The sequence below is a fragment of the Armigeres subalbatus genome, chromosome 1, assembly GCF_024139115.2.
Source record: "Armigeres subalbatus isolate Guangzhou_Male chromosome 1, GZ_Asu_2, whole genome shotgun sequence".
In the NCBI taxonomy this organism is placed as follows: domain Eukaryota; kingdom Metazoa; phylum Arthropoda; class Insecta; order Diptera; family Culicidae; genus Armigeres; species Armigeres subalbatus.
Window position 1 is genome coordinate 79,553,089 of NC_085139.1, and position 22,332 is coordinate 79,575,420.

Genomic DNA, 22,332 nt, shown 5'->3' on the forward strand with positions numbered 1-22,332 from the left:
CTATGGTTCGGCCAAACGACATTTTCGGCCATATGACCCGTTCAGCAAACGAGACTCACGGTTGTATGATCAGGGTTCGGATTTCTTACTCAATCACACGACAATATATTTTATCCGGACGAATTACCGTGCGATAAACTACGGCACAAGCGATGGTGTGAAAATTTGTTATGCTTCTTCCCATGTTTCACGAAAATCAAATGCTGCTTTCTTTGTCAGTCCAAACTGATTGAACCTGACGATGCGCCACGATAAGTAGAATTTCGTTCTATCCGGATTAAAATGTGTGAGAATACTTTCTCTCAGGGAAACCTGAAAAATCACACTCCACTAAATTGATCAATCCTAGGTTTTTATCTATCTATATTAATAAAAATGAAATGGTCTGTGTTCGTATCCGCATAACTCGAAAACGGCTGGATGGATTTTCTTCGGCCCTTCAGCAAATATGTTCGTTATTGTTTCCGACTGGTTTATATGATATTTCCTCATGCAAAAATCATGAATAAGGTTGACCAAATCGTGAAAAGCTAAAATTAAGAACCGTATGGAAATTTCGCATGGGTAGTTCACAACGCGCATTTTCGCCTACTATGCAGGACAACGTCTGCCGGGTCGACTAGTTCCAAATAAAATTCCATCGAAAGACAATTTTGGGCAAATTCTGCGGCCAAATGAGCTATTCGACTAAATGGCTTTTTCGGCCAAAGAACCTGTTTGGCCAAAAAACCCATCTGCCAATGACCATTTTAGCTAAAAAAAAACATGTACGGAATCTGCACATGCGAACTTGCCCATACGAATGCTAACAGAAAATATTTTTCAATATGGACTGGGATTGTAAAATCATAAGGTTTGTTATATCGCACGTCTTTGTCTCGATCGGACCGGTGCGCTTATGGCCGAAAGATTTTCCATGTTTAAAGAAAACCAAAGAAGGGGACTTTTAGCATTCGCTGACTCACATCATAATAATGTGAAGCATCACAATAGCTCCGATTTAGCGGCATTAAACCTAAAACTTTGCCTAGAATTCTTTAAAAGAAACATTTTGGCCTACCATTTGGGTCATTTTGCTATTAGTGAGAAGCTGTTTTAAGTCTTTTGCAATAAATTAAACATCATGTCATTTCTATCAAGAAAGTCTTTTAAAGCCATCAAAAGTTAAATATTTATATTCAATATATGCCAATATAAAAAAAATCAAATTACAAATAAACAAATACTTTTCCAATGAACAGGCAATGCATTTATTTTAATACATTTTCTATTTTCAAGATTTTTTGTTGAGCTACGCCGCGTGAAAATATCAATCATTCAAACCAAAAGCTCACTCGACCATATCTAATTTTCTTCCGAACGGACAACCGTCAATCATATCCATCCAGAAATACGCATTGTCCGAACGAAATTCTTCAACTGACGGAAACTAAGAAACACATCAGTTGGCCGTCTCACCGTCCGATACTCCATCAAATCAACCATAAAGCCTCTAACACGGATCCACCGTTCCCGACCATACCGGAATCAACCATCTGTTCCACTATTTCCTCGTTCCGATCTTGGCTGATCCCGAATGAAAAAAATATGTTTACCTATAATTCATCTCCGCCCGATATCTCCGCTCTTGAAACCCACCCAAATAAAAAAGTAAACAAACAAGCGCCTCCGCAAAGTTAAACGACCTCTTCCTTTACCTCGGAAAGGTTTCCCAACAGATGTTGTAACATCTTCCAGCAACAAGAAAGATAGGTTCGTCTCTTCCGATAGGAAATTCCTATAGGAATCTCTCAAAGAAATACCTTCCCAGTGCTCAAAAGACTGAACTTGGAAAACTTTTCCTACAAGAAAGCAACTCGCACCACCACCACCAATCGAAAGCCACTCCTCAAGAAATCCCAAGTGACGTAAGAAAATCCAATACCACAATCATCACAATGAGTGCCGTTTTCTTATGCTTCCACTCACGATGAGGGGAAAATTTTCTCCCAAGAAAACGATGACGTAATTTGGGTTCACGTGGAAAGGGGAAACCCGAACCGTGACCCACCGCAATAAGACGAAGAACGACGTCTTCCGCAGGCCAACTATAGTCTAAGAACGCCAAACCAGGAGGCCTCATTCGTGTGCCGCACTTTCTTGGATGAGGAACCAACCGACAAGCACATCTGGCGGCGGCGGCTTCATCGAAACTTTCCGATCGGCGATTCCCCCTTTTCACCACGGCGACAAAGTATAGGAAAAGGGGCGCAATTATCATGGGCCGTTATAGCGCTGAAGCGGACAAAGAAGACGACGACGACAACCAGGATCCCTAACGTCAGACGTCAGATGTGTTTGGTTTTCGTCCAGCTGTCACGCGTCGTCGTCGTCGTTATCGTGTCCTTATGGGTGTCCCATCACCCTTGACGAAAATCGACCTCTACCGCGACAGCAGCGGCAGCATATCTCACACCACACGAAACAGAAACGGTGAAAACTTAATACATCGACGCAGACGCGCAGCAGTTCCTGCACGAAGTTAGAGGGTAAGTCGATTGTTTGTTCCGTTCGGCGACGGCAGAAAGGACCCTCGCGTTTTTCGCCCGGTGCGCTAATTCAAGTTATTATTTTCATTGTAGGAATTTGTGGCATGGTCTGGGTCGGCTTTCCCGTTCGATGCACGATAGATGGAAGTGTCCTGAGTTGGGAGATGTGATAAATTTGGTTTATATTATGTTCATTTGATTCGGAAAATGATTTTGATGAGCTTACTGTAGAAGTTAGGATGAATATCAAGTAGAAATTTGGATAAATTGTTCGTGAAGTTTCTCCCGTACAAATGTAAAACATTTTTCATGAAAAATCTGAATAAATTCCGTAATAATTGAAAAGATTTTTTTGGAAAATATTTCTGACATTTTATGAATATCGTTTGGTCAAATTATATTTCGTCGAAAAGACGTTTATTCGAATAGACATTTGGTCGAGAGAGAAAGAGAGAGAAATATGAAATGTGGAACTGCTGAGGAGTTCTGGAAGATTTTTTTTTGTTAAAATTTAGGCAATTTACGTTAGGGTTATGTCATTACAAAAGCAAAGCTCTTCATGCAACGTCTATGAGCATTGAAGCAAGGTAATGTTTTTTGTGAGTGGGATTATCCGTCGCCGGATCAGCTACAACACGTGTGGAAGCAATTTTACGCAACGCTCAACATCCAAGCTCCTCGTTTCGTATTTTCGCGAGTCGATGCTACTACCCAGCTCCATTTCTTTGCCGATTGCGTATGAATGCTAGCTGCTTCGTCCGGTCAGAATCGACAGAAGGTTGACATTGAAGTCAAAAGGCGCGCCGTACCATTCCATCGCCAAACTAGAGTACTGCGCAGAACATCTGGCAACGCAGCTCTTCAAGGAGGTGGATGCCTCGCCGAAGACCAGTACCACCGTCTACTACTGGTCCAAGTCCAACACCGTACTTCAGTGGCTGCGCGCCGTTCTAACTCACTGGAAAGCATACGTCGCTAACCGCATGTGGAAGATCCAGGCCACCACATGCATAGATCACTGGAGGCACATAGCTGGTTCCGAAAATCCCGTCGACGATATTTCGCTCGGCCTCAACCCAACAGATATCATCAACTGTTTTCGTTGATGGTACGGCCCTTCATGGTTCTTACTGTCAGCTGAATATTGATCCGAAACTACCATCGAAAAGGAAAACTCCCCCGTTGCATCCAAGGAAGGGCTCAAGGCAAGGATTGTGGCAATCATAAACATATTTATGTGGAGATTGTTTTCTCGTTACTCGCGTTACAACAAGTAGCCGAGCCATTTCGTCGTCCATCATACCACTTACCATTGCTGAGCTCCAGCACGCTGAGCACCTGCTCTGCCGTTTATCGCTTAAGGAAACATTTACTGAGGAGGTGCCGGATCGCGCTGGTGGTGGTCGTCCACGTAACGCCACACTATCCGTCGCAAACAAGCACCCATCCGTGGTCCGATCTGCTGGCTAGCAGTCTTCACGTTAGTCTACTGCACGCACAGCCACCACTGCTGATGGACACTTTCCACCAGAATGTCTGGATCCTTGGCAATAGAAAACTTGACAAGTCCGTTTTTACCAATGCCACACGAACCAAGCCCACCCTAGTCCTGCAGAGCACAGCCGATCTTCCAGTATCACGAGAGTCGCCGACGCGTCCGTTTTCCGTTCGTGGTGCTGACTATTGTGGGCGTTTAACATAAAGTCAGCAGTTCGATCCCGTGGTCCAACGAAAATGTACGTGGTCGTATTCGTCTGCTTCTGGACCAAGACGGAACACATCGAGCTAGTGGGCGACTTATCTACTCCAGCGTTCCTAGCTGCTATCCGTCGTCTGGTCGCTTGCAGAGTCGTACTCAATTAGGACAACGGCATTACCTTCAAAGCTGCTTCACTTGCGCTCAACCGAGTCTACTGCATGATGAGGACTAAGGTCACCGATCGAAATCAAATATTTGACTGGTATTCTGGAAGCGAAAATGTCGGGAAATTAATTCCACCGCAAGCACCACAACCATTTGGATCACACCCAGAAGCAAATGCAGCAGATTTTGGTCCCGCTGGTATCCCGAGTACTTGCAACAGCTGTACTGCCGTGAATCGCGTATCTGTCCCATCTTTGCTGGATTTCGTATTCATATGGACGATTCACGGCAGTGTATTACTCATAAAATCATAACTGTCCCATATAGCTAGAAAATTAGGCAAAGCTGGGACATTTATGCTTGCAGCGGCAGTGTAGTTCCGTGCAACTAAGGGTTGCAATCCACCCGTCACTGTCTAGGTCGGCGCCATCGTTATTGAAGAGGATAACGTTCCGCCAGCAAACTGCATCGTCCATGTGGTGTCCTTCAAGACAGCAAACACCAACGAGGGGATGTATACTGTAGCTCCCATTCAACTGCATTCGACACCAAGAAAAACATAGCAGAAACCAGTTAAAGGATCCATTTGACGGAGATTTTGCTTGATTCTCACCTGCGTTTCTGCAAAAGTAATTGCAGATCCAATATTTTACCATTTTCTCGTAAGAAAAATCTTTGTTCCCGGTAATCTACGACGTTCGCTCTGCAACATCATTTTTCAATCCTTTGAAATACAGTTTTTCCATCCGAATCGGGACGTAATAAAATCGGGGTTTCTTTGGTAGTTTGATGACTCCGGATCTTACTAAGTGTTCAGCAAAACAGCCAACTTTATATTTGCTCGTCGAGTGATACGGAGCAGTGGTAGAAAATCGACAAAGTCCCAAGACTGGTTGAGTGCTTTGCATTGCGGTATACTTTTCAGTGCTAAATAATAAGCGAAGCAAGTCTTTCGGGTGATGATATGGCGAGTATCGTGATAAATATAACTTTCCTGATGAAATCGACTCAAAGCTCTTCACCAAAACATATTTTGCTTCGCTGACTTTCTTCTGTTAGATGCGTAGAACTGCTGTGTTCATCATTCTGCCTAAAGCATTTTCGACATAATAGTAAGTTAAGCCGAAAGCCATCTAGCTAAATTAAACGTTTGACCTAAACAATTAAAAGGTCGGTAAATGTTTGGGCGAAAGGGACATATGGCCAAAAATGCGTTCGGCTGATCTGTTTTTTTTTTGCCAAAAAAGTCGTTTAGCCGAATAGGTCATTTAGCCGAAACAGTCGTTTAACAAAAAGAGCCATTTGACCAAAAATATCGTTCGATCGACAAGATTTATTTTACCAAAAACAGTCGTTTGGCCAAAAACATCATTTGACCGAAAACATTTTTGGCAGAAGGACCATTTCGCATTAGCATTCAGCAATTCGTACAAATTCGTAGTTGGCACAAGCCAAGACTACCCAGGTAACCAGTAAGCATTATATAAAGCATTTAAGTGGCATTATATGCGCCTTTACTGCAAAACATTAACAGCCAATAAGCCTTATAGTCGCCTTTAATGCTATTTAAATGCAGGTTTTGGCCCAATATAAGGCTGCTTAAATGCTCAATCCTACTTTATCGATAAAGTAGAAATTCTGCTGAGTAGCATTTATTCAGCATCCGAAATGCTGAATAAATGCTTAATTTTAAAAACAAGAAAAAAAGTTTTTTTAATGGCATTTTTTTTCTAATTATTTTTTTACATAGTTTTTTTTCATATTATATCGTTATTGTATTTTCATATTTGAAATGGAATATATTTTTTTACTTTCTTCGAGCGGGATTCGAACTCGCGCTCTTGGCACCCGACGCTGTAGTTATGATCGCCCTTACCAGCTGGCCCATAATAGAGAGATGGTAATGGGAATAATTTTGCCTAACATAAACACTAGGCCCCTTCAGGAACATTGAAACTTAATCTAACTCATCTCAGAACGCAACCGTCACAAACGTCATACCCAGTTGCAATGAAACGGCTACAGTAATGCTGCTTTAATGCATCCATCGAAAATAGTGCAATGGAGTAATAAAATGTAGCTAAACTATGTAATTAGTGATAGGGTTAGGTTAACGACAAGTACTCCTGTCAATGGTCGAAATGGAAAAAAACATTCTGCACGTACCGATTTCTATTCTCAAATGTCAGTTGTTTGGACTAATAGTCACCGCACCGCTATATGGTTCCATATTGGAAAACGTTTGACGTATGAACACTACGGGCCTTAAAGTGGCACTAATGTAGCTGTTCCATTGCACTTAACAAAAAAACAACCTTATGCATTCAAAATGCTATTATAAGACTATGCCTCTCATGATTGCTTTGAGAATGCTTATTTAGAACAGCCAGGTTTTCGAAATGCTTATTTACAGCATGGAGCATATGCAATGCCAGTATAATGCTACTATAGTGCTTACTTTAATGCTTATTGGTTACCTGGGTATTGTATGAGAGTAGCATCACTTTCATCCGTTACCACAGATATTGATTTGGGACTAATCACTATCTCTTAGATGGAAGAAATGTACTCTCCAATACTCGAGATCTGTCCTGGCCCCGTCCTTGCGAATGCTGAGGAAGTGGAAGAATGGTTAGTTGGACATCTACTTAAGAAAGATGCAGAGAGCTCTACGACCTCTCATAGGTGCCACGGAAGGTTTTGGGATTGTATGGAAGGAATCGTTTAGTAGAACGTGAAACACAAAAAGAACTAAGGTAGAAATACAGAGTAGGAAAGGGACGAGCCTGGAATTGAATCCACGATCTCCTGCATATAAGGCAGAAGCGGTAACCACTAGACCTTCGAGCTCGTTAATTTTTTGGAAGAAAGTACCATTTGGTCGAAAATGTCATTTGGCCTAAAGATACGACCGAAAATGTCATTTCGTCTGAGGGTTTATGCGTTTGTAAAATTTCTTTTAAAATGTCGTTTGATCGAACAATAATGATAGTGAAATGATAAAAGATAGTTGAAAAGGATAAGAAATGAGATGTTAGAAATGAATGCACTAAGTGAGGCATCTCCCTTCGCACTCTTCATTTCTCACATCTCATTGTGAAAGTGAGAAATGGAAAATGAGGAGTGATAAATGAGACTAATTTTGTAATTTTCACTTCTTACTTCTTACTCCTCATTTTTCACTTTGCACTCCTTGCTTTGCACTTCTCTTTTTTCACACTAAAAATGAGAAGTGAAAAATAAAGAGTGAGAATCAAGGATCTCACTTCTGATTCTTTACCACTCATTTTTAACTTCACACTTTTCACTTCTGATATTCTGCCGACCCAAGCATAGTTGTCCCATGTCATGTTTAGATGATGTCCTTCTCGCTGCCCTGGTGGTCATCAAAAGTGTCCATCAATCCATTTAAATACTAGATTGGTTTGCTGGCAAGTCTAGAAATAATGTCTGACGAAAAATAATTTCTTATACCAAATGCGCAACCGGTAGAACTATGGGAAAGGCATAGCAAAAAAACGACATGGGACAACTATGATTAGCACGGCAGTATTGTCCGGCCACATGATTCGTCCAGCAAACGACATTTCCGGTATTTTGACCCGTTTGACACAATGAAGTTTTGGTTCATATGACCTGTTCGGCCGAACGATATTTTCGGAGGATTGACCGATTCGACTAACCTTAGTAGCACACATGCATGTTTCACATAGGTTACTGCAACTCACCTGACCAGATTTGGTCACAATCAAGTAGCTGCAACCATTTTTGTCTGACTTGTGCTGCTCGGGAAATAACATATTCGGTCAAATGGCGTTTTTAACCATACGACCATTTCGGCCACACGGCATATTCGGCCAAATGACCTTTTCAAGCCTTCGTCGAAAAATACCAGACAGGTTTTCGTGAGGACCGGTCAACGACGGATCAAATGTTTACCCTGAGACAAATCCTTGATAAATTCCGGGAGTACAACTTGCAGACACATCATCTGTTTATTGAATTCACAGCAGCTTTCGATTTAGTGAAACGAAATGAATTATGGCTAACTATGCCAGAGCATGGTTTTCCGGCAAAGCTGGTACGCCTGAATCATGTAACGTTTGACGGATCGAAAACGAGTGTGAGGGTTGCGGATGAAATTCCAGAACAAAACTGCGATTATTTAAGTCACTAATTCTACTACACTTTATCTTTGGTGATTTTATATACTCCAACGCGTTGATTGGCTCGATGGATAGCATAGCGTAGCATAGTTATGGTGTACTTCGTAGATTGGACACTAGTGATACTCATGTTTTTCTTTTGAAATCCTTATTCAGATTGCTATCAGAAATCAAGGTGGGTGTGGTCCTTGATTCCAATCTAGGATAAAAACCACCAAAGCATGAGGAAGTTCTGCCGTAATCTGAGAAAGTGACGTAAACGCCAAATTACAACATGCATGTTTTCCATTTTTCTGTTAAAGAGCTCGATGAGTACTATTCGTTAACACCATTTTTGGAAAATGGCGTATACGTTACTTTTTCAGATTACGGCAGTACTACTCCTGGCCACAGAAGAGGGCTTGGTAGTCATATGGCTACTGCTTCTGCCTCATACGCAGGAGGTCGTGGGTTCAATCCCAGGTCCGTTCCATTCTCCTACTTTGTATCTTTCTCTGTATTTCTCATGTTCTAGCAATCGCTAGAACTGGAAATGGACTTCCATACCGTTTCCATTACTATTCCTATACCTTCAACTTGAGTATTCTAACAGTAATCTGCTAGAATTGGAAATGAACTATGCAGCTCGTTTCCTACATCCAATTAGAAATTCCATCAGTTACCTTCTCCTATCTATCACATTGGCAGCTCGTTAACCAAGACGGACCTCTGCCTCTCCAACCTAACCCAAAAATTCCAACAAATTCCGCATGAACTCGTGGCAAGTGCAGAGGTATATTCGGCTTGCAGTGGGCGAGTGATTGCATCATCATTTCCTCCCCCTTCCCTACATTGACTTGCATTCTGACGTGGCAGGCGCCAGTATGACCTATCAAATGAGATCACCAGTACTTGCACATTGAAGATGTGTGCTAGTCCCAAGCAAACATCTGTTGGTTCCTTGTGCAAGAACAGCTGATCTGGTCATAATGGAGTAGCAACTACGAGCAGTCAATCAAGCTCAAGCTCAAGCTTACGGCAGTACTACTCCTGGCCACGCCCATCTTCACCGTAACTTGGGAGGGGAGGAAGTGTTAATGTAGTACTTACTTAACGAGAGGCCCCGACTCAGCGACACCCTCATAAGTACCACGGAGTTGGATATTGGGGAAGGTATTCGTTGGGTCAGGATTTGCCTGTAGCTGACAATGTGACCGTGGTAGATTATACACCGTAACACACCACGCAAAGGTGTCTACCCAGCGTTACGGGGTAACGAGTTGATTGGCTCGATGGATGAACTTAAAGTCGCTTTAAATGCTTGCATCCGTTATGTTTACAATCTTTCTCTTTATTCACATGTATCACCCTTACAGACATATTTAATAGGCCCCTTGTAATTTTTTTTATAGATATCGGTCATGTATGTTTAAATTATTAAAAACAACTTCACCTCATTATCTTGTTACAAAGCTTGAATCTTTGAGAACAGCGCTAACGAGAAGCTTCAGAGTACCTCAACATAGCTCTTCATACTACGGCCAATCGGTCTTTGTTAGGAGCATTGTAAGCGTACACGATGGCTTTTTGCAATGGGAGAGGACCTGCGAGCGCTAAACTTCAGGGCGACTGGAGGCGATTGGCCCAGGATCGTGTCAAGTGTCCAAATTAGATATTCGACCAAATATCTATCGGCCTAGTGGCTTTCGCCCGAGGCTGATTTTTCAAGTTAACAACAAAAACGTGTCTTTTCCCAGTACACCCGATTCTTTTTTTACACGGGGGATGCGTTCCGTGTAAAAAAAGTTTTCAGTTCAAAATTTGAAAATCCGTGTAAAAAAAGTTTAATGATTTTTCGACAAATCATGCAAAATGGAGTAACTTTGCAAACATTTTGTATGGGATTTTTTTTACACGGCCGTGTAAAAAAAATCCGTGTAAAAACAGAATCGGGTGTACAACAAATTTTAATCTGGATTTTTAGGCTTTCGCAGTGTTATGTATTCAAAACGATGTGTTTTGTTTTGCCCGACGTTTCGGCCTTTTATTTTGGCCTTTTTCAAGGGTGAAACCGAGCCGGTGACATGCGTGGTGTTATCATCATCAATAGACATAGACCGCTGTCATCATTGAAACGCAGTATGAAAAAAAAATATAGCCCGGGACATCCTGGCTACGATCTGGCGATGGGCTAAACAATAGGATGTCAATAGCCTGTTTTGAATACATAAGACTGAGAAAGCAAAAAAAAAAATTCCAGAACAAATCTTCCAGTCGATCTCTCTCTTCACAAATTTTAATTTATAAAACCTTTTGGCCTCTCAACTCACATAGCCTTTTTGACGTAAATTCGTTTCTGCCCCAAAAAAATTGATTTTTCAAAAATAATTGTTCATATTCGAGAAATCATGCCACTTTGAAAGGCCGGTTGAAAATCAATTAATAAGAATGAATCAGGTAAATTTTTAGGCAACAAAAATTTTAAAAACGTGTTTTATATACAAACGATTAATTCCTATCACTCGGGATTCTCCGCTCTTTCTGGTGCCACTTCTTTCTATAGCTTCGAGATCGAACTCAATTTCCTCCGAACAATACCCACCGGTAAGGGATCTTGTCAGGACCCTACACAAACATTCGAATAGGACACAGGGAAATAGGAAAAATTGAGACTAGGTAGGTACCTTTTGTTACCTGCGCCATAGCCAACGCACACACAACCGAAATTAGAGACCATCTGACTGAAGGCACTCTCTTGGTTCACGGAGGCCAACTGAAAATACATACAACCAGAAGCGGATTCCGGAACGCAAGGATAACGAAGAGGAAAGAAGAAAGAACTCACCCCATCCGACAGTAAACTGCGTGGTAAGCTGGCATGGATGTGCGTCCTTGGATTGCGCTGCTTCACTGGGTCTTATCTTTGGTTGACGGTGTGTGCTGAATATCGTAGGGTAGATAGTCTGGAGTTGTTTGGAGAGGTGTAGGGATGCTTGTTTTGATCGAGATGAATTTATTTTCAAAATTTCTCGTAGAATCAAAATATGAAATAGGGTAACCGGCGGTAATGTTGGCCCTGGATGTAACATTGGCTCATCACGCAAATTAATCAATATTTCAGCGATAATACGTCGATTTGTAGGGAGATTTTAACCACTGCTTCTTTAGAAAAGTGTATCAAACATATATCTGCTTCATAACTCTAGATTTATACACTTCTTAAACTATTAAAAGCAATTATGTTGCGTAAAAAAACACTTTGACTGGGTTTTTTAGCAGCCATGTTTCGTTGACTTATGCAGGCTGGCTGTACTAGAGTTTTTCTTTTGCCCAATAAAAGAGTTTTCTCAATGAACATACCTGCTTTCGCGCATCAGATGAATGGATAACAACCACACTATGTCAGCTATCATTTTTATTTCACAATTTCTAGTAGTATAGCGACATTATCAACCAAAACTTTTCTGGACAATACTGGGGGCACCCGTAGTCAAATGTTGGCATGCCCTTCCGATTTGTAGCACTACGTTAGTATAGGTGAAACTCTAAAATCAAAAAATTCTCACCAATAACCCGTACTGGAGAAAATAACCGAAAGCTGCAGATAGATAGAATATCCGATGCTTACGATTGAGATGCTGAGAATTTTTGTAAACACAGGTTAATCCACTCAGCGGTTAAGTTTCATTCACAAATTACATAACGCTAAAATCAACCCACACCAAACCTCTAGTAATGCTCAATGTATTGTAGAGTTCTGAAATTTATAAAGTCCTTAACGCTCAGACAAGTACCCTCCCACAACCTAAAACGTCATGTAGTTTGTGAATGGGTTGACGCTTTTCTCGAAACACGATATAATCGCTTTCATTCGCACAGCATACCAAAAATAATTGCCTACCTTACGGCTTCCAAACACGATTCAAGCTAAAGCGATTCAAGCATCAACCTTTTGGGTTCAATACACCATTTTCTTCATAATTTCGCAAATAAATGATTCAATTAGTGTATGAATATCTTCTTTCGCGCGAATCCTACAAACATTTTTTCATTTAATAATGGAACGATACAATGGATCGTATATTTCATTAGATAAACTTTCAACGTCATTTCATGTGAATAATTTCAAGTCAAATTACTTGACAAATACCTTCATCATAATTGCTTGCAAAAAATATTTTGATCTGTAAAATGATACCGAAAAAGTATTCTTTCAACTCGGGAAGTTGAAACACGTGAGAGATTTGAGAGGATTCACAACAGCTGATCGATATAGAGAGGAGTGGAGTCAAACGCACGTACCAATCATGAAACTTCAATGCAGGCAGAGTTAAAAACAATCATCCAATAATTGTATTTATGAATAATTGTGTAATAATATCAGGTAGTTGGCTCAGTTATAACTGTTTATGCACAGTACAAAGCAAGGAATTGCATAGAAAAAGTTTTACAATTGGCTTTCTTCAGTAGTGCGTTATGCATCATCCCCACCTAAAGCATTGTTTACGTTTTGGAAAAAAGTTTCTTTAAGAGTATCGCGAGAGCGAGAGGAACACAACTGCCATGGTTTCAACTAGCAGTAAATCTCAAAATTATGCGGCAGCCAATAATTAACGTATACAATTTGTTTGAAGGCATAAGATGAGGGCTAGAACATGTAGCCTTTTTGCAATTGCAGTTTTTAATACAGTTTTCATTTTTCTTTCATTCTTCACTTGCAAATATAGTAAATACTTGGGAAATAAATGATTCATATAATAGTATTTTCGTTAGCATGTCCTTGGTAAGCGTGCTATTGGGGGAATCAAAAACGCACTCTCACAATCCGTGCGGTAGTATTTTACATGCAACCAATTGGAATTCACGCTCAATCAGATGATTTGATTTTCTCTATTTGTTTGCATGCTGCCTTTATTCAACGCAAGCAAAATGACTGGTACTACAAACAGCAACCCATCTTTATCTTTCGTATGTTCGAAATCAACAATCACTCGTCACAAGTGGGCTGAAAAATGATCCACCTGATAGGGACAAGGATGCCGACATTTTGTCAATTTCTCTCGAGACTTTCGCTGGTTTAAATGAGATATTGCGGACATTCATCGCCGTTTTTTGCTATTTGGCGGCAACACCAAATGTAGGCAAGCCGGCTGGTGGAATAATTCTGGTTGGAAATGTAATATATGAAGATTTATAACGATAAATGTGCTCAACCGTAGCATAATGGGCCAAGGTTTGAGCCGTTACCCCTATTTGAACCTCCTGGAGATCTAATGATCGAGGATAGAAAAGTAACTGTTTTCATAAATCTTGCTTGAAAAAAAACACGTTTCATGACAACTCATCAATATGATTTGATATTGTCTTTGATATTTTTAATTTTATTGTAAAATTAGAATAAATAAAAAAACTTTATCAAATTCATTTAAATGTGCGACAATTCTTAAAAAAATTGAACACCCTTATAGTTCCTCCAAATAGTCACCCAAAAGGCGAATTAGGGTTTTCCTCAAACCCAGTGCAGAAGCGCACGCGTACCTTTGTTTCTTTATCGGTCGATCCTCACTTTGAGCCGCAGTATCGTCTGCTATGTTTGTCAGCTTGGTCCTACAAGAATTCTCTGCCGACCGCTACATGTATAGGTAAGAGTAGTTTTGCAATCGCAAGCCAAATAAGCAGCTGCTGCCATCAATGACGTAAACACAAAGTCTCCCTCCTCGAACCAGTTCGGAACGAAGGCTCGACTCGAACTCAAACTCAAGAAGGGGAACGGCGCACCGAAAGACACCCGGTGTGTGCGCGCCGGGCGAACCAAGCCGTCTGCTCTGCGCCCTACCACCATCATAGGCCGGCTTCCATTCGCGTGAGTGAGTGGCGCTGCTGTGTCAAAGACGACGCATTCGAATTAGAATCGGTATTGTTCCCTCTTTACAGCAGAGTTGGAATAAGTGCAAGAATAAGCAGCACCCGGTCCGACTGGTCCCGGTGAGTTCTTGGTCTTGCATTTAGCGGCAGCAACATATCCAGAGCAGAGGGGACGAAAGACCCCTCGACTGCGCTATTGAAGTGACAAATGCCTCGTCGTCCGTAGATTACGGTGTCACGACACAAGCATTTACCTACAGGCATAGGGGTTCTTGTCAAATTACCTACATGTGGAGATGCGCGAATCGAACATCTGCCGGTGGAAGCGTCGTCGGTCGTCAACGTCGCGAAGAGCTTGGCATGTGCTGCGGAAAAGCGCGTGCCCAAAAGTGGGAATGATTTCTTGGTCGTGTGCCGCCGCGGCACGATGACAAATCGCGCCCATGCCCAAAGACTGCGGAACAAGAAAGATAACCAACCAACCATCATGGGGAGAGAATTTGTAATGAGGTGGTAATAAAAAGGTAGCGCGCCGGCCGGTGAGCCAACCGTCATATTTCGGAGCCACTTTCCCTCTGGAGGCAAGTGGCGCAAATTGGAAGAAACCTGCCTTCGAATTGTAAGTGGAGTAACTAGAAGGGGGATCGGGCATTCTTCATATTGCTAAAAATGATTCTTTTGATAATATTTCAAACATGCGTTATTTTTTTACCAAGTGTACAAGATTTAAAGTAAATCTTGAAGCAATTTTTCGATACCACAATAACAATATTGACTCATAGAAAAACCGTGTTCAGACCGGCCCCTTCAAAATCAATCCTAGGCACGTGCCTACTCTTGGTTGATGGCAAACAGTATAGGCATGAAATCGCTTCCATAACATAATACAGGTTATAAATAAATGAAGATGCTGGCTGTTTTTCATGAGGCAGGAAGCTTGAGTTAGATATCATTCGAAGAGAACTTGGAATCAAGACTGACTTTATTTCATTTGCACCCTTGTTTGAATCCGGAGAAACATTAACGCGTTATTTGCACTGCAATTAAAGTGATTCAATTACATTATAACGGTGCAGTAATTTGTAGGGCACGATGCCCTACTTTCACCCGCAACTAAATTACCCGAATCGCACCACTTACTCCCCCATTTCACAACATAAACAAATCCATGTAATCCGAGTAACAGCAACAATCTGTGCCCTGTCAATAAATTCACCTTGATTTCCCCCGCCTCTCAGTAACCCAAAATCCCTATGGAGCCACCAACACTTGCACTTGTTGCTTCGACAATTCGTGCGTCAAGAAGACGCTCGACCCTTGAACGGCTCGGTTCAAGCTCAAGTGGGGTCGCGGAAGTCGAAGAAAGTCACCGCACCCTAAGAATCGGGGAAATGTTGCGACTAATAGCGCTATCATCATCATATTTCAGTAGCCGGGCGGCGACAGTCAAGTTGTTTACTGGCACCCTCTTTTCACGGGCTTTTCCAAAGAGGATCTTCGTTTGGGGTTTTCTTTAAGAAAATTGAAGCTACTGAAGGGTGGCGCGGGTGCGATGGTAGCATTCCAAAGGGAGGGATTCCTAGGCTGAATGGAAGACGACCGATTCACACCAACGTGGCTGGAATTTCATCCCCAATGGCGACATTGCCAACCCACAGCTCAACGTCCCTAAAGCACTTCCACAACCGAAATACAAATTCGGTACCTTCAGCATGGTCTGCGTTGAAGGCGCGTATCTTACCACCGATTTACAGAAGGCTTCGATTTTCGTCGCATCAAACGGGAGGGAACAAAATACCGAAAGATTTAGCAGAGTGCCACTTCTGTTTCTTGAGTGCAATCAGTTAGGGGAAGAAATGGATCTTTTGGTAGTGCTCTGAGCCAAAAAAAAGTATACCTTCGTGTTTTTTTTTTGTTCCAGCAAGGTTAACTTTTTTGATACAGTTACCCAAGAAAATAAGAATGAGTATTAATGAATTGTTTTTCGTGGTTATAATCACAAATAGCTGATAGCTGATTTTTTTTCAATGGTTTGTGTCCGACCAAAGACCAACAACTTGTATAAAATAGAATCGAATTCCATGAAAAAGTGTACACAAGAATATTCTTGAAATCCAGCAAAAATCCTATTTCAGAAGCGATTCGCTTTTATATCAATGGCAATCCCACCACACTCCTTGAGATGCTCGCGGGATTTCAAAAGAAACAAGAACTGTTTAAGTCGTTTAACTGTTTTAGTCGAATCCGATTCCAAATGTTTTTTTTTTACGAAATTCCACTGAGATTCCGGAAAGGGTCCCATCTCACAGCAAAATCTACAGCAATGAGAAGGCGGACTCGCTTGCAAAGATGGGCGCACAGGACGGTTTTTCCCAATTAATCCGTCAGAGCAACTCTTCAAAGTTTGCAAAGGAATTTGACAAACAACGAACTTGGACGGTGACTATTTTCCATAATTCCTAGAGTTCAATTCCAATCACTATTCACTAAACGCACATCTGTACATAATTAGCCTTGTCGATAGCAACTTATGTAGATGCGGAGCGGGTTTCACGTAGTTTAGTTTTGCTCGGAAAATGATGCCACCAAAGAGCGACTTTTGGATACACGGATAAGAAAAAGAAGAAGAAGAAGGTCAACCCGGGAGCAACTTGACATTTGTAGTACAATGACAATGTAACCCGGAGTTTTGATCCGGGTGGTACTGTGAAACTCGAAGATGACCGATCACGAAAAGGGCAAAAATTGAAGAAAATGTAGAAAAAAATCAATTGAAAGTTGAATTAATCATATGAGAGTGGGTCTTCCGTAGCTGAGTGGTAAGACGACCGGCTGAAGGTTGTAGGGGCCGATTACCAAAACATATATGGTGGGGAAATTTTCTCGTTTATCCTAATTGTCAGCGGGAATGTTTACCAAACTTTTGAAGACAGTTGATCTTATATTAGAATACAGAAATATTAATAGGAAGTATCACCGTGACAAAGGAATAATAGAAGAAGCGCCATTCAAAAAATGTAGATGAGAATTTGGTTTGACAAATCCGGCTTGGTTTACTAGGGAGATAAAACCAAAAGCAAAAAGCTCATGGAGTTTACAAAAAAACATATTAATCGAAACAATTTGGACATATATCTAAACATTAGGGTGCCAATGAAAATGACATTTTCGAATTTTAAAAAACGACATTGCTCATAAGTTTCATTACCCCAAAATATGACCCCATGCAAAATTTGAGCTCAATCGGACATGATTTAGGGGTGCCTAAAATTCATCAAAGTTTTAAAATTTTTACCCATGAAAATTTTCCCCAGGGAGGGACCAAAGGAAAAATCGAATTTTTGTTTTTGATGCCAAATGACTTAAAAAATGCATCAAATTTTAACACCGGACGATACGCAAACGTTTTCGTAGCCAAAAATATCCCCCTATGCAAAATTTGAGCTAAATCGGACATGATTGAGGGTTGCTCAAAATTAATCAAAGCTTTTTTTCTCACAAAGGGGAAATAATGATGCCAAAGGACTCAAAACGCATGAAACTTTGAGAATAAATTTTTTGAAAAAAAAACGACTGTTTTGGGACTTCGAAAAAATTTTCTATGGCGAAAACAATTTTTCATCCAATTTAAAAACCGGACGATACGAAATCATTTCCTAAGCCCTAAAATATGTCCCTATGCAGAATTTGAGCTCCATCGGACATAACTTAGAGGTGCTCAAAATCTGTAACTTGATCTTTACATGTTGTGTTTTGAATTTACGCGGTAAAACCGCGGTAACCGCGTAAAACTAAACCTCAGTGTAATAAATATTGCCTTGCAATCTGTTAATTTTCTCCGTAAATCTGATCTCAAAAGTTTTCAAAGCTACAAAATTCGATGAAAAATTGTTTTCGCCATAAGATTTTTTTTCGATGTCCCAAAACAGTTTTTTTTTTTCTAAAAATCAATTCTCAAAGTTTCATGCATTTTGAGTCCTTTGGCATCAAAAAACAAAAATATTATTTTCCTCTTGTGAGAAAAAAAAAAACTTTGATTAATTTTGAGCACTCCTAAATCATGTCCGATTTGGCTCAAATTTTTCATAGAGGGATATTTTTGGCTACGAACACGTTTGCGTATCGCCCGATGTTAAAATTCGATGAAAACAATCTTCATCATCTGAAAGAAAATCCAAAAATGTTCTAAAAAAAAGTCCCAAAAATGTTTTTTTAAATACGATGACAAATTTTCCCACACATTCCATTGGCCCTTCTACTAAACATGTGCGATCAACTCAATTCAGCAAATTAAGATGGCATTTGATGAATTCAGCGAACTCTCTCTAACTCGATGTTCTGTTACTCGTTTTTTTCCTTACTCGATGAAATTCAAAGTCCCTTGAATATAGCAAACTGCGTTTCCTCCGTAAGTCGATATCTCCCTTACTCGATTTTTTTCTAAGTCAAAGTAAGTTTCCAATGCATTTTCACCTCTCCAACTCGATGTTGTCAGAATAAGTTATACACGGCGATAAACAAGATGTCGGACCATTTGACCAAATGCTGTTTGGTCGAACGCTATTTGGCCGATTGTCGTTTGACCGAATAGTTGAAAAAACTTGGATTGCGAGTAGTGAAAAGGGAGTAATGAGATGTGAGTAGTGAGAATTACATGAAGTTTATAACGAGAAGTGAGGAATGAAACATTTTCGCACATCTTATAAAAATTAAGACGTGAGAAGCAGGAATTGAACCGAAAAATGAGAAGTGATAAGTGAAAAGGAGGAAGTGACGAGTTAAAAGTGATTAATTCGATGTGCAAAGTGAGAGGAAAAGAATGAGAATTGATAATTAAGGAGTGAGAAGTGAATAGTAACAAGTGAGGAGTAAGGCGTAAGAAGTGAAAAGTACGAAATGAGAAGTGAAAAGTGATAAGTAAAATATGAGAAGTGAAAAATGAGAAGTGAGAGTAAGGAGTAAGAAGTCAAAATTGTAATTGAAGAATGAGAAATGAAAAGTGAGAAGTGGAAAGTATGAAATGAGAAGTGAGAAAGTTTGAAATAGGAAGTGAGATCTGGCAAGTGAGAAGTGAGATGGAAGAATGGAAATTTGTTCAATTAATCCTTATTCCTTCCAATTTCACCCTTCCTTTTTTCTCCCTTCTCCGTTTGGTTTCTTCCTATTTTCTTTTTTTCTCGCTTCCTTCATCCTTATTATTTCTCTGTCCTTCTTCCTTCATTCTTATTCTTTCTATTTCCATCTTCCTTTATCCTTATTCTTTTTCTTCCCTTCTTTCTTCTTCCATATTCTTTCTATTTCCTTCTTTCCTTTTGCTTTATCTCTCCCTTCCTTCTACATGTTTCTTTTATCTTCCTTATTCCGTCTTTCTTCTTCCTTATTGCTTCTTCGTCTTTTTTCCTTATTCTTTATCTTATCTTGTTTTCTCTTCTTACTTCTCACTGCGCAACTATCATATCTCACTTCTTACAACTCACTTCTCATTTCTTGTAACTTGTCACTTCTTGTTACTGCACACATCTCACTACTCAGTACTCACTTCCATTTCTCAAAACTCACTTCTCACTACTCTGAACTCACTTAAGAAATCTTATTTCTCCCTTCTCAACTGTCACGTTTCACTATTCACTTCAAACATCTCAATTCTCACAAAACAAATTTAGAATATTCGACCAAACAGCTTTCGGCCAAATGGCGTTAGAAAAAATGACCTTTTCGTCATACATAAACATATTTCTACATGTTATGAAAAGTGTTTGACTTTGGAGAAAAATATCAAAGTGTTCTCTATCTCGATACCTTCCTAACTCCATGGTCCCTTCAATATCGAGTAAGGGTGAGTTCACTGTACAACTCTAAAACCAAGAATAAAATAAAATCTAAGAAAATTATGTAAGCCCTTTACGTGGAATGTCTTCAACTATCATAAGACGAGTTTGGAACTTTCCATTTAATTCCTGGAATCCAATGTGGTTTCTATCGCGAATCCAGTGAGCATTTCGTTGGGAATCCAATATGAATTCCATCGAGAATTCGGTGTGGATTCCATCGGGAACCTAATATGGGTTCCATCGGGAGTCCAGTGTGAATTCCATCAGGAATCCAGTGTGGATTCCGTCGGGAATCCAGTGTGGATTCCGTCGGAAATCCAGTGTGGATTCCGTCGGGAATCCAGTGTGGATTCCGTCGGGAATCAAGTGTGGATTCCATCGGGAATCCAGTGTGGATTCCGTCGGGAGTCAAATGTGGATTCCATCGGGAATCCAGTGTAGATTCCATCGAGAATCCAGTGTGGATTCCGTCGGGAATCCAGTGTGGATTCCATCGGGAATCCAGTGTGGATTCCGTCGGGAGTCCCGTGTGGATTCCGTCGGGAGTCCCGTGTGGATTCCGTCGGGAATCCAGTGTAGATTCCATCGAAAATCCAGTGTGGATTCCGTCGGGAATCTGGTTTGGTTTCCTCCGAGAATTCAGCGTGGATTTCGTCGGGAATCCAATGTAGATTCCATCGGAATCCAGTGTGGATTCCATCGGGAATCCAGTGTGTATTCCGTCGGGAATCCAGTGTGGATTCCGTCGGGAATCCACTGTGGATTCCGTCGGGAATCCAGTGTGGATTCCGTCGGGAATCCAGTGTGAATCCCATCGGAAATCCAGTGTGGATTCCATCGGGAGTCTAGTTTGTATTTCATCGGGAATCCAGTTTGGATTCCGTCGGGAATCCTTTGTGGATTCCATCGGGAATCCAGTGTGGATTCCGTCGGGAGTCCCGTGTGGATTCCGTCGGGAATCCAGTGTGGATTCCGTCGGAAATCCAGTGTGGATTCCGTCGGGAATCAAATGTGGATTTCAACGGGAATCCAGTGTAGATTCCATCGAAAATCCAGTGTGGATTCCGTCGGGAATCTAGTTTGGTTTCCTCCGAGAATTCAGCGTGGATTTCGTCGGGAATCCAATGTGGATTCCATCGGAATCCAGTGTGGATTCCATCGGGAATCCAGTGTGGATTCCATCGGGAATCCAGTGTGGATTCCATCGGGAATCCAGTGTGGATTCCGTCGGGAATCCAGTGTGGATTCCGTCGGGAATCCAGTGTGGATTTAATCGGGAGTCTAGTTTGTATTTCATCGGGAATCCAGTTTGGATTCCGTCGGGTATCAAGTGTGGATTCCATCAGGAATCCAGTGTGGATTCTATCAGGAATCCAGTGTGGATTCCTTCGAGAATCCAGCAAGACTCCATTAGGATCCCAGTGTGGATTCCATCGAACATCCAGTAAGGACCCCATCGAGAATCTAGTATGGATTTCATCGGGGATTCATTGTCGACTTCTGTCCAATGTAGATCCTTGCGAGAATCCAGTGTGGATTCCATCGGGAATCCAGTGTGGATTCCTTTGAGAATCCAGTGTGAACTTCATCGGAAATCCAGTGGGATTCCATCAGGATTCCAGTGTGGAAATTATCGGAAATCCAGTGTGGTTTCCATCGGGAATCAAGTGTAGATTCCGTCGGAAATCCAGTGTGGATTCCATTGGGAATCCAGTGTGGATTCCATCGGGAACCGAGTGTGGATTCCGTTGGGAATCAAGTGCGAATTCCATCAGGAATCCAGTGTGGATTCCATCAGGAATCCAGTGTGGATTTCATTGAGAATCCAGGGTGGATTCCGTTGGGAATCATGTGTGGATTCTGTCGGGAATCCAGTGTGGATTCCATCGGGAATCCAATGTGGAATTCATGTGGAATCCAATGTGGATTCTATCACGAATCCAGTGAGGATTCCGTAGGGAAACCAGTGTGGATTCCATCGAGAATTCAGTGTGGATTTAATCGAGAATCCAATGTGGATTCCATCGGGAATCCAGTGTGGATTCCTTCGGGAATCCAGTGTGGATTCCGTCGGGAATCAAGTGTGGATTCTATCGATC

General features: G+C 41.2%; 1 protein-coding gene and 1 long non-coding RNA gene across 7 annotated transcripts in view; one reads left to right on the forward strand and one right to left on the reverse strand.

Annotated features, from left to right (window-relative positions):
• Positions 1–22,332, reverse strand: part of LOC134227502 (homeobox protein prospero) — a 352,970-nt gene that overhangs the window by 175,943 nt on the left and 154,695 nt on the right. The window lies entirely within an intron of this gene.
• Positions 2,137–3,122, forward strand: LOC134213644 (uncharacterized). Its single transcript, XR_009979504.1, has 2 exons — positions 2,137–2,528; positions 2,622–3,122. It is a non-coding gene; the product is annotated as an uncharacterized LOC134213644 (long non-coding RNA).